Source organism: Felis catus, chromosome B1, assembly GCF_018350175.1.
Source record: "Felis catus isolate Fca126 chromosome B1, F.catus_Fca126_mat1.0, whole genome shotgun sequence".
Taxonomy (NCBI): domain Eukaryota; kingdom Metazoa; phylum Chordata; class Mammalia; order Carnivora; family Felidae; genus Felis; species Felis catus.
In genome coordinates, this window is record NC_058371.1 from 84910676 (window position 1) to 84923294 (window position 12619).

The 12619-nt window shown below is 40.6% G+C and overlaps 1 pseudogene; it reads left to right on the forward strand.

Moving 5' to 3' along the window:
- The first annotated feature begins 1427 nt into the window (after window positions 1-1427).
- Window positions 1428-7915, forward strand: LOC109491365 (annotated as a pseudogene).
- Window positions 7916-12619: the final 4704 nt, after the last annotated feature.

Genomic DNA, 12619 nt, shown 5'->3' on the forward strand with positions numbered 1-12619 from the left:
TCCCCCTCTCCCTCTCCCTCTCCCTCCGCCTCTCCCTCCCTCTGCCTCCTCCCCCACTGGGACTCAATAAAATAAAATAAAATAAAATAAAATAAAATAAAATAAAATAAAATAAAATAAAATAAAATAAAACAAAAATATAAAATGGCTGAACTTTAAAGAACAAAAGGCATTATGATAACTCAAAATATTAAATATTGCATTTTTAAACCAGAAATCAACACAGGGGCACCTGGGTGGCTCAGTCATTTAAGCATCCGACTTCAGCTCAGTCATAATCTCATAGTTTGTGGGTTTGAGCCCCTCATCAGGTTCTGTGCTGACAGCTCAGAACCTGGAGCCTGCTTTGGATTCTGTGTCTCCCTCTCTCTCTGCCCCTCCCCTGCTCATGCTCTATCTCAAAAATAAATAAACAGAAAAAAAAAAATCAACACAATTTCTGTATAAAAAGACAACAAACAAATCTCAAGGATACCAAAAACTCAGATTAACAGATAACTCTACTCAAAAATCAAAGTAATATTTAGGGAAATTGATTTTATGTCCAGGCACAAAGGACTTCAGTTAATTCTAGTTTTATTTTTTTTTTAATTTTTTTTTTCAACGTTTATTTATTTTTGGGACAGAGAGAGACAGAGCATGAACGGGGGAGGGGCAGAGAGAGAGGGAGACACAGAATCAGAAACAGGCTCCAGGCTCTGAGCCATCAGCCCAGAGCCCGACGCGGGGCTCGAACTCACGGACCGCGAGATCGTGACCTGGCTGAAGTTGGACGCCCAACCGACTGCGCCACCCAGGCGCCCCTAATTCTAGTTTTAGATGCTAATGGAAGCCACTTTCCATAAAATGGAGGCCTAGAAATGAAATACCGATTTTAGTATTATGGAAGGTAGGACCTCACAATTGTAAGTGTTAGATATCCTTATAAGCAAACCTATTGAAATTATTTAAAGAAATATAGTGATTACATTGTGGGGATCATGAATATGTATCTAAAAGACAAATGAAAAAATAGATGTCTTAACACTGTGCAGATAATGTTGTACAAATGTCCCTAATGGGATAACACTTCCAGTGATAATATCATGCAAAATTCCAAAAGGGCTAAATCTTAAATGGATGTATCCAGGAAAACTGTATTCAGTGACTTGAAAGTGATTCTAACAGTAAGAGACTGATCTTAAGGCCACAAGTGAAGATTTTGCATAGAATTATTTCATGAAATGTGAGATTGGAAAAATTAATCTCTCTACACTCATGTTATTCTATTAATGTGTGATTGTTAATACGTGCAGATTAACAAGCAAGCATATATCCGGCTAGTCTATCAATGTTCCTGAAAGTATATATTTTTCACTTGCTAAAATACATTTTAAATACTTTTTCTTCTGATCTCCTCACTGGGGAGGAATGGCCAGGAATGGGGAATGGGGAACAGATGGTGAGTGAGGCAAGAGGAAAACTGGAAGAGTGTGATATGGCAGAAACCAAAGGAAAGATGTTTGAGGAAAATAATAGTAGCCACCAGTGTAAAATACTGAAACTAGGCTAAGGAAGCAAGTAGGGAGCTGATCCTTGGATGCAGCACTGGCGATCACTGGTACAGCCATTGAAAGCAGTCTCCGAGAAGTGGGCAAAGCCAGATGGGCATTAAGAAGAATAGCTAAGAAAAAAAAAGAGGCGGGGCGGTTGGCGCCTGGTGGTTAAGCATCAGACTTCAGCTCAGGTCATAATCTCATGGTTTGTGAGTTCAAGCCCCTCGTCGGGTTCCACGCTGACAGTGGGGAGCCTGCTTGGGATTCTCTTTCTCTCTCTCTCTCTCTCTCTCCTTCTCTGCCCCTCCCCAACTCACTCACAAGTGCACACTCTCTCTCTCCCTCAAAAAAAAAAAAAAAAAAAAAAAAAGAAAAGAAAGAAAAAGAATGGATGGAGGGGTGACATCACAGACTCTAAAATTCTCTTTGAGGATTTGCTCCTCTACTACCAATAGCTGCATGTGTGGCTGCCACTCCACCAGCCATTTTTGCCACAGGCTTCAAGGTTCACCCAGCAACCCCCAAACTGGACCAGCGGAGCCCTGGGGGAATCCACTTTTTCCTCCTCTTGTGGGTGGCAGGCCTTTCTGTCTGCCACAGTCACGTTGGTTTTCCTTATTTTGCCATAGCTGTTAAGAACAAAACTCTTTAGTTATCCTTAAAAATATGTCTCTGTGATGTGGTTTGCCAACATAGCAGTATGCTCTGATGTCTATTTCTAGACTCGGCTCATGGTTGAAACATAAATGAAGGTCACCAGCAGTGTTGCACTCTGCTATTAAAAGACATCAACAGGCTGAGGAGTCAGTGCTTTCTTAAAATGAAAAGTGAGTAAATGACAAATGCCAGGGAGAAGAAAAAAAAAAAAAAGAGTCATCTTATCAGCGAATGCCTTATTATTCAAGATGCAGTCTAAAATGTTATGCAAATGCATTTATTTGAACCAGACATGATTATATTCTTACTTATTAATGGCTATCTTAGCTACTAACACATTCTTTCTAATGGTGAGTTTGCAGCCTGAATAGGTTTTTTGCCAAGACAGAAAGAAAGCCGATGGACTAAGCTGTTTAATCTAAAATCAGAATAGTCACCCTTCTACTTTATTTCAACAGAAATTAAGGCAACATCAGATACCTCCTACTAAAAAGTTTATCTTAAGTTGCAGAAGATCATTTAGAACAATGGCTGGGCTCTCCTTGTTATTCTAGGTAGACTCATGTGACAAATTTTAATAAATTATATTTCTTTCCTGTGTTGTTTTCTATCGTGATCACTTGGTTCCCATTTTGGCTTTACTCCTTATCCACATACCCTACTTTCATGGAAGAGAGAAATTGAGTGGGCATTTCAGGACAATAGTGGTTAGGAAAGAATTTTCCATGGGGTTCAGCTTATAGGTCACCAGGGTTCTGCATAAAATTAAAGCAAAATCCCCACCTGATTAATAAAGTATAACTTTGCGTTTTTCTCTGTATATTTCCTTTCCTTTCATTCAAGGAGGGGTAGCTATTATAGGGCTCTATGTCTGGTAGGGTTTAGTCATTTGACCAAGTTACATCATTTGGCAACAAGTTAGATTTTCTGGTCCTAGTAAAAGAATAAATTTTTTGAATCCATGAGTTACTTTTAAGTTTCTTATGTTTCAACCATACAACTTGATCATACTGGCTGTGTCAGTTCATCTTTCAATGAACATTAATTATTGCCATGCAGAAGGACTTTAAGAATATTTGTTGAATGGAATGAAATGTTACCTTTGAGTGTTTTTATTTTTAAAAGCCTCTAAGCCTCTAAGTGAAGAAGCTAAATCCAACACCTACTACTATCATTTCCAAACCACTATAGGAAGAATGAGAATTTTAATGAGCAATATTTTTGGAATGCCAACTGGTAGAGCAGGCGCTTAGGAGGACGTTCAAAGGTTAAACAAAAAAGACTCGTACCTTACCCCCAAGAGCTTTTCATTTCTAAAACACACTGACAAGCACACATAAAATGGGGATTTCAAAGAAGAAGGACGTTTTGTCAAGTTGAAAGACAAAGAAGATCAAACGTTTTTTTAGACTCCAAGTTCAAAGCTGTGTTGAGAGGCCTGGGCGGCACACTAGACTGAAATTCTGAGAAAAAAAATCTTTTCTTTAAACTCTTCTTTTATCCAACAGAAAGAGTTTCCAGGACAATAAAGCTTCAATAACACTATTTTTTAGTAATTGTCTAGTGGCATTAAGTACAACATTTCTTTTTAAAAACAGATCCCGTCAGCAAAGTAGGATAATTTGATGAGCTCATACAGTACATTATACACTCCTAGGTGTAGATAGCAGTTGGTACCACACACCTAAAGGTCAAAACCATACAGACTATCTGAACTCTGCTTTCAGTGTGTTTTTACAACATTTTTCTTCTCTTGGAGGTTAAGAAAAACTTATGAATCAAGTTATGCTAACTTTGTAGAATAAGCAATATATAAATATGTAAAGATATTACACGGGTAACATGTAAATCTCAAATTTTAAAACAGCAATACACGTGTGTGTACCCTGTTGGTTTATAATTATGAGTCTACTATATGGTAGTCATTTCTGGCATCAACCATGTAAAACTTATTTTTTGTTGTATAGTTGCATGAGTTATTTAGAGAATCTGTTGCTATTTTTACTGTCTTTTATACCTGTGTTTAGTTCATACATTTTGCACAAAAAGAGCTCTGCCCTCCAGCTGGTAGATCCCATGGACCCGGGGGAGCCCACAATTGCATTCTCAGTCATGGCTGTGCAAGGTCTCAACTATGAAAACCAGTCACAGAGCATTTCTTCTCTCTCTGTTCATTTTCCTACATTAACTCAAGTGTGATGCTCAACATTGTAGGCCAGGGAAATTCTTAAGTAATGAAATTGTACTTCTCCAATGTTTAGAATGAGTTTGAGATTTCATTAATGACTTCATCCTTAGTCTACAAAGCTCTCGGCCAGTACTGAATGAAGAACTCCAAAAACCAAATACAAGAGTCCTGATGACTGCCAGTATCAACAATTTAACATTTTTTCTTTTAATTATGGCTTGGTAACAGTATTCCAAAAAGAATAGAGTTTCATGAGTCAGTTTTAGGTTTCGTGAATATAAACACTTTCAATGTGTTGATGTTGTAGAGGACTTCTCGTTTTCCACCCTCTACTTTTTCTTTCTGAAAAAAAGCTAGCTTATAGTTTAGCTTATTGTTACTTCACAGTAAACTCTCAGAGCATTTAAATTTTGTTTGGAAAAAGTAACTATTCTGTGTGAAAACATTTGATCCTGTCATCGCACGAAACAGGCCAAAGTGAGGTTTTGAGGATAACTCAGTCTGTTAGTTTCCGGTTGCTGTTGTAACAAATCACCACAAATTTAGTGGCTTAAAGCAATGCGAATTTATTATCTTGAAGTTCTGTAGGTTAGGAATCTGATGCAGGCCTTCCTGCAATGAAATCAATGTGTGGGGCCATGTTCCTTTCTGGAAGCTCCAGGGGAGAATCCATTTCCCTGACTTTTCTGTCTTCTAGAAGATGCCTGCATTCTTCAGCTCATGGTCTCGTTCCTCCTACTCAGAGCCAGCAAGGAAGACTTGAGTCCTTTTCACATCACAGCACTATGACCTTTTCTTCTGCTTCCCTCTTCCAACATTAAGAACCTTTCTGATTGCATTAGGTCCATCCAGAGAATTCCAAATTCTCTCCCTATTTTAAAGTCAGCTGGTTAGCAAACTTAATTCCGTCTGCTACTTTAATGCCTCCTTGCAATGTAGCATAACATATGCAGTCTCCCGGGATAAAGACGTTGACATCTTTGGGAAGCCGTTATTCTACCTACCACACTAAGACTTTTAATGCTGCCAAAAATCTAAGCTCTATCCATGAGTCAGGCACATATAAGTTAACAAACTTTATTCTATGTAGTATTCATTTCCTGTTAAGATACAGGCACAAAAAATAAATAGTAAAAACAAATGATAATAACAAGATAAAGTGGCAGGGGAAGCATGATCATGAAACCCTCAAGAACTCACAAGGGTTGGCTGTTGCTTTCATTCGACAGAGAAGTCACATTTAGGAGGCACAGACCCAAGCCATGGGCAATTGTTTACCGGAGACCTGTGCTATCCGGGGTGGTGACTATTTATCATGAGAGGTAATAAAGGTCTTTTTCTAAAGAAAAAACAAAAAGATACAGGCAGAGCTATATGCAGTTCTAAAAAAGGAGGAGGTGGAGGAGAGAGCATAGTATTTAAATAGTTTAAATAAACTTGGCCATTATCTACAGAAGTCTCCTGAACAGGGTGAATAAATAAACTAGAGGGACTTAGGGCTCCTTCTAACACTGTAAACCTGCTGAGGATCTACTAAGTCCTGTTCCTCAATTTATCCCTTCCTCTCACACACCACAGAGCCACAGAGCTTAAGGTTTTCAGGGTATAGAAATTAAAAAATGCTCCCCAAAACTACAGCATTCTCACCAAATTAGCCTTAGGACTTTTCTCCTATAAATATGGAAATGTAACTTAAAAAAATTTTTTTTTGGCAGGGGGGTACCTGGGTAGCTCAGTCAGTTAAGCATCCCACTCGTGGTTTCGGCTCAGGTCATGATCTCATGGTTTTGTGGGCTCCAGCCCCACATCGGGTTCTGCACTGACAAGGCGGAACCTGCTTGGGATTGTCTCCCTCTCTCTCTGCCCCTTTCCCACTCATGCTGTCTCTGTCTCTCTCAAAAATAAATAAACTTAAAAAAAAAAGTTGTTTTTTTTTTTTTTAAATAAAAAATCAGAACTGGAGGTCAAGGCCGCCTCCAGACACCCAACTGCTGTTTTCTCTAGCTCTGTGGATTTGGAGGAGTGGCAGCGACCTCAGCCTCCAGCTTCTCCAGCAAACTGTAGTGACTGCCGCAGGGCTGTGATAATGTTGCTGAGTTTACTGCAGGTGGGTGAGTCGGTGCTGGGGCAGGCTACGGAGAGGGTGACCAACTGGTGACAACTCCTATCCACGCTAATTTCCTGCACTTCACCCTTGGCCTAGTCTACCTGCCCTGCCTTGCAGTAGGCCACCTGGCCCCCTGCCTGCCAGGGCGAAAAGTCCCCCATATGTTTTCTCTACAATTCCATTCCTTGGACATGCCATAGCATTTGGGAGAATTCCAACTGAATTCCTAGAAGATGCATGAGAAGTACGGACCTGTATTTAGTTTTAACACAGTGGGCAAGACATTTACTTACCTTCTGGGGAATGGCGCTGCCGTACTGGTTTTTCATAGTAAAAATGAAACCCTGAATGCAAAGAGTATCTACAGATGTCTGACAAACCTGTGTTGGGGACGGGAGTTGCATGTGATGTGCCTAATCCTAACTCTTTTTTGGAGAAGTAAATGTTAAAAACTCGCCTTAACATAGCCGACTTTAGAAAGCACATTTCTATAACTGAAAGAGCGTGCGGGAGAGAGAGAATCCCAAGCAGGTTCCAGGAAGTCAGCACAGAGCCAGATGCGAGACTTGAACCCATGAACTGTGAGATCATGCCCTGAGCCAAAATCAAGAGTCGGACACTCAATCAACTGGGCCACCGAAATGCCCCAGAATACTTTCAAAGTTGAGGAGAAAGTGAAGAGAAAAACTTGTTTGAAGCGCTTTCTGAGCTCATAATTTCAATAGCCAGCCATTGCTTACATGGAAAGAAAATCAGAAGTCAACTCGATGACACAGTGGCACAACTGTATGCAGATTTGGATGGAAGTTTTAGCCACGTAGCTTGGCTGCGGCCAGGTTGGCTCCCTTTGCCTAGTTTCAGACACAGGGACAGAGTTCATCAAGCGGTCAAGAAGATTTTCTATAAAGCAATCCAAGAACACAGATAGTCAAAAGAATTCTCCAAACTTTAGTAGATTCTACTTACAAGGATGGACATCCTCTGACAGATGAGGAAACAGCAGCCATGTTTCTTGGACTGCTCTTGGCAGGGCAGCATACATCCTCAATCACTACACCTGGACGGGCTTCTTTTTGGCCACACGAAACCGTGTAACTTGGAACAGAAAACAGTCTGCGAAGATCTGACTCCTTTAATTTGTGACCAGCTGAAAGATCTAAATTTCCTTGATAACTGTGTAACAGAACCATCAAGACTTTGACCTCCTATAATGAACATGATGAGAATGGCCCAAACCCTCCAGCTACAGCAGGGTGTATCACTCCTCCAGGACATCAGGTGTGTGCTCCTCCCACTGCCAATCAAAGACTTAAACACTTATGGGTAGAACATCTGGACTTTAATCCTGATTGCTACCTTTGGGGCAGTCCAGCATCAGGAAAGAAGTTTGCCTACGTGCCACTGGAGCAGAGCATCATCGCCACATAAAGGAGAATGTTGTTTATGTTCATATCAAGCCAATTTGGTCCACTAATACTTCATTTATGTGAACTTGGTCTCAACGACAGGTATTTTTCCCACTACGGATTACACAACCACGATTCACATGCCTGAAAACCCAGTTATCTGATACAAAAGAAGATCAAAATGAAAAAGGCTGCAAGGAACCGATATGTGACACATCACTGTAAACCACATAAATATTTGAAGAGAATGAAGTTTACAAAACAACTCCTGGTATATTTCTCTTTTTTTGAGTGTAATTTTAAGTGACAGTTAGCTTGGGGCACCTGGGCAGCTCAGTCGATTAGGCATCTTGACTTTGGCTCAGGTCATGACCTCACAGTTCATGAGTTCAAGCCCATTGGGCTCTCTGCTGTCAGCACAGAGCCTACATCAGATCCTCTGTCCCCCTCTCTCTCTGCCCCTCCCCCACTTTAATGTTTGAATAAACATTAAAAAATTTTTGTTAAACAAAAATAAATAAAATACAGCTATCTTAACTTATGCTTTTTATATTTTCTTAATTGAATGGTTCCATAAAATCTAATGGCATTTCAGATTATTTCCTAATAGTTTTATGATGGATATTTACTATATATGCTTTATTTAAGGAAATCAATCTCATTAGTAAGAAATTACTTAGGGGATCTTAGTAATTGATAGATTCTTACCAACATACATAGCTCTTGGCAAGTAAGTTCAGGGTATTGAGGTATTGGACTAGATCTGCAAGTGTAAATGCCCACTGAGATACTTGGAAATCTTAGGTTATTTATTTACTGGGTAGTGTTTGTGTATGTAAGGAGGGATGGGTAGGAAATAAACTCACATTTAAAGCCTTGGATAAAAGAAAATCCCATCAATTGTTTTGGTATGAAGATACTCGGCAATGACGGAGCTACGTTGTAGAAAAATGCCCTTTGAAATTTTAACTGGAAGCATGGTTTCCAAGAAATCGAGAGAGCTCTGACGACTTAATAATGATGTTTCCTAAAAAAAATATAATTATTAACACTAAAGACTGCACATGTAAATTGATCTAATTACTAAATAGTATATATTTATTTATCTACCTCATAAATTTATATGTGGTTCCACATGGTCACATGTGTGTGAAAGCCCAAGATAAAGTCCTTAAGGGATAATTTTTGTTCTCTTTGGCTCTAGGTGGTTTCCTGCTTCCTCTCCAGAATCTTATTAGGGATGTTTCTGGTTTCAGTTATCGGTCAAAACTTAATTTAGGTTAACAACCTTTTTTTTTTTCTTTCTTTCTTTTTTTTTTTTAAATACAGAATCAGAGATCGGGAACTCCAGCTTTAAGAGTAATATGAAGCAGGGTCCTTGGGAGTAGTATCATTGGTCACATTGTGTGAAGCCTGTGTTCAAGAATCAACTCAAATTATAACTTGGTATCTGACTATGTATCTGTAATTTAACCACATAATCTGTTTTTACCAGATGAAGCCAAAATATTTACCCTTGGGTATAAGGGAAAGATGCTGGAGGACCATAAACTATTTGTGAAGGCAAAATCTCTGTTGTCTGAGGAAAAAAAAAAAAATCAAGGATCACTGGTGGCCACAATTTCTCCTGACAAGTAAAAACATGTACTTACATTATACCTGCAGTAAATATAATTTTTAAAACTTATTTATATCAACTAAATGTAAATTTGGTAGTAAGAATTATTCTTATTTTACAGATGGAAGACCACTGACAATATACATATATATATATTTTTAAGGCAAGATTACTAATATAACTAAGTTAACAGAGTTAGGAATAGATACACCTGCAACTAGATTTTTGTCATCCCTTTTTCCTTTGGTAGATTAAAAATACTAAAAGAATCCTTATGAGCATGGATGGAAAATAGGTCAAAGGAGGGTCAGCCCTACAGAAGTAGTTAACTGCACTTCAGCCTGGATGGAGTAGCAGAAACCAGATTTACTCTCTCACCTGAAAAACAAGGGGACAGGGAGGACGAAATACATGAAACAAGTTTTTAAGACATGGGATATCAAGTAATGAAGGGGATGGTAATCTCTAAGAGAGAAACAAACAGTTGCCCCTTAGTTCCTTAAGAGATTTTACACAAGTCACAGCACAGTGAAGGGGACGCAGATGGAGCCCCACAGATGCCTTGCGCAGAGGTCAAAGAATTGAGTCTGGATAGACTTGTAGCTAGGTTTCTCAATGTAGTACAGGAATATTAGCACATTGCAGTTAGCATATTGTTTTGCCTTACCACAAAGATTCTCTATCAGAAACACTCTGGCCCTTATATACATGGTTTTAAGTCTGATTCCTTATTAAAAATGCTTCAGTATGTCTAATTTATCATTGTACTATGTCTGATTCCACAAAATATGATTAAGGATTTAATATATTAAGTTTCATCCTTTGAATTGCTCCCATTAGGAAAATAAGTAATCAGGACCATCCTGAAAAGTACACGTATGCATGCTATATGGTCTATTCACGTTCCGAAATGGAGTAAAATTTTCTACATGAGCAGAAGCTTGTCGGTGACTCATAAAGGTCGCCCTCACACACATCATTACAATATCCCAGCCAAGAGTTTGCCAAACCATGACCAAAATGAAAAGGAGAAAAATATATTTGCCCCGCATTAAGTGTCAGCTACTAGATTCTGTACAGAGGTATCAGCTTAATAGCTATTTGTCATAGTTGGGCCACACTGAGCCAAAATAGCCAACCAGTGACTCAGTCATCAGATGCATGCTTTGCCCTGGAGAGAGCTTGATGCAGCCAAGGCAGCTGTGCAGCTGAAGCAGACCCTAGGGCTGCTGGTTTTAGTGGCTTAGCTGGTGGCCCAGCACAGACCCCCATCCCCCAGAGATGGTCACCATGCCCTTCATAGGCTGGGGTGGTTTACCATGTCCCTTTATGGCCACAGGTGGGCAAAGGAGCACCTAGAAAACGCAAGTGAATTATCTGGATTCCACTCATATTCCTGTCACCATCGTGTAAAAACAGCCCTACCCGCCTCCTGATGAAGAGAGTCACTTTTCTCTGCCCAGACTGATCTCTTCTCTCCTATTGGTCTCTGGACATAAAAAGCCAGAAATGGTACACTATCCAACCCACCACAAATGGATTATCCATGGGGAACACAATGAAATAGAAATACCTTTGATTTAGGGGTGCCTGGAAGGCTCAGTCAGTTAAGCATCCAACTTCCGCTCAGGTCATGATTTCACGGTTCGTGGGTTCGAGCCCCATGTCAGGTTTTGTGTTGACAGCTCAGAGCCTGGAGCCTGCTTCGGATTCTGTGACTCCCCCTCTCTCTATCCCTTTCCCGCTCATGTTCTGTCTCTCTCTCAAAAATATGGGTGCCTGGGTGGCGCAGTCGGTTACGCGTCCGACTTCAGCCAGGTCACGATCTCGCGGTCCGTGAGTTCGAGCCCCGCGTCGGGCTCTGGGCTGATGGCTCAGAGCCTGGAGCCTGTTTCTGATTCTGTGTCTCCCTCTCTCTCTGCCCCTCCCCCGTTCATGCTCTGTCTCTCTCTGTCCCAAAAATAAATAAATGTTGAAAAAAAAATTTTTTTTTTAAATAAATAAATGTATTAAAAAAAATACCTTTGATTTAATGAGTATCAGCGACTTAAAGGATATCAAATCCTTGCAGAGTGTTGCCTCTGAGCTACTGCCATCAGTGTGTCTTCAGCACACCATTACATGCTTCTAGAAGCCATCCTGGTAGTAAGTTCACACCATCTTCCAGGATTCCAACCAGGATGTTAAGTCCTATTAAGACAGCTCTTATCCTGCAACCCAAGGACCTAATGTGGGTGCTATTTAACTCTCCCCTAATTTATGTTCTGACTTGACCTTCATCCTGATGCCTGCCTCACGTACTCTTCCAGCTGGCCAATTCTTACAGCTCCTTTGGGGTAGGGTTTATTTTTCTCTGCAAGCCCAGTACCTCTCCAGCTGAGTGTTGCTTAGCCCTAATTCAAGGCCTGGTAACCTGGAGATAGGACAAGTCCTGAAGGGGGCACCTGTTATCGAGGGAGAGCTCGGCTTTGCCAGCCAGCTTGGGGGTGGAGTGGGAGTATCTGCCCTTACCAGAGAAGGGTGGGGCATGACTGTAGGCTCAGAAAGTTCAGTAGTCAGCGGAGTAAACATCTTTAGCAGCATCCATTCAGGTGCCTCCACCTCACTTGTCGGGGTCCTGGCTTTTCCCAAAAAGTGCCTTGACCTTGGCATAACGGACCTGCCTTGATTGGCGACTGTCTTTGAATTTTATCCAGACAGACTATTAAATCCTGGGCTTGGTCCTCAGTTTTCTCAGCCATCAGGCTGAGATGAAAAACTAGTTCCAGGGGCCTCTGGCTTTCACACCTGGCTTCCCACTGCCTGTTATTGCCCTCAGCTGTTCATTACGTTTCTATAGAATAAGAATGGCCTAGCAATAGCCATACAACGCTTTTATCCTCACAGTTACAATTTTCTCCATACTTCTCAAACGCCAGCCAGTGCACTAACGCATTCCTCCCTCCCACACCAGCCCAGTTCACTGCCAGTGCAAGGTGTACAACTTGAACTTGCGCCAGCCAAATGCCTGTTCTCCACTCACCACAGATACTGGGGGTCTGGCTGCGTAACTCTGCATCTACCACACCATTAATCTCTGCTGCCTATTTCAGAGTACACAAAAAAAAT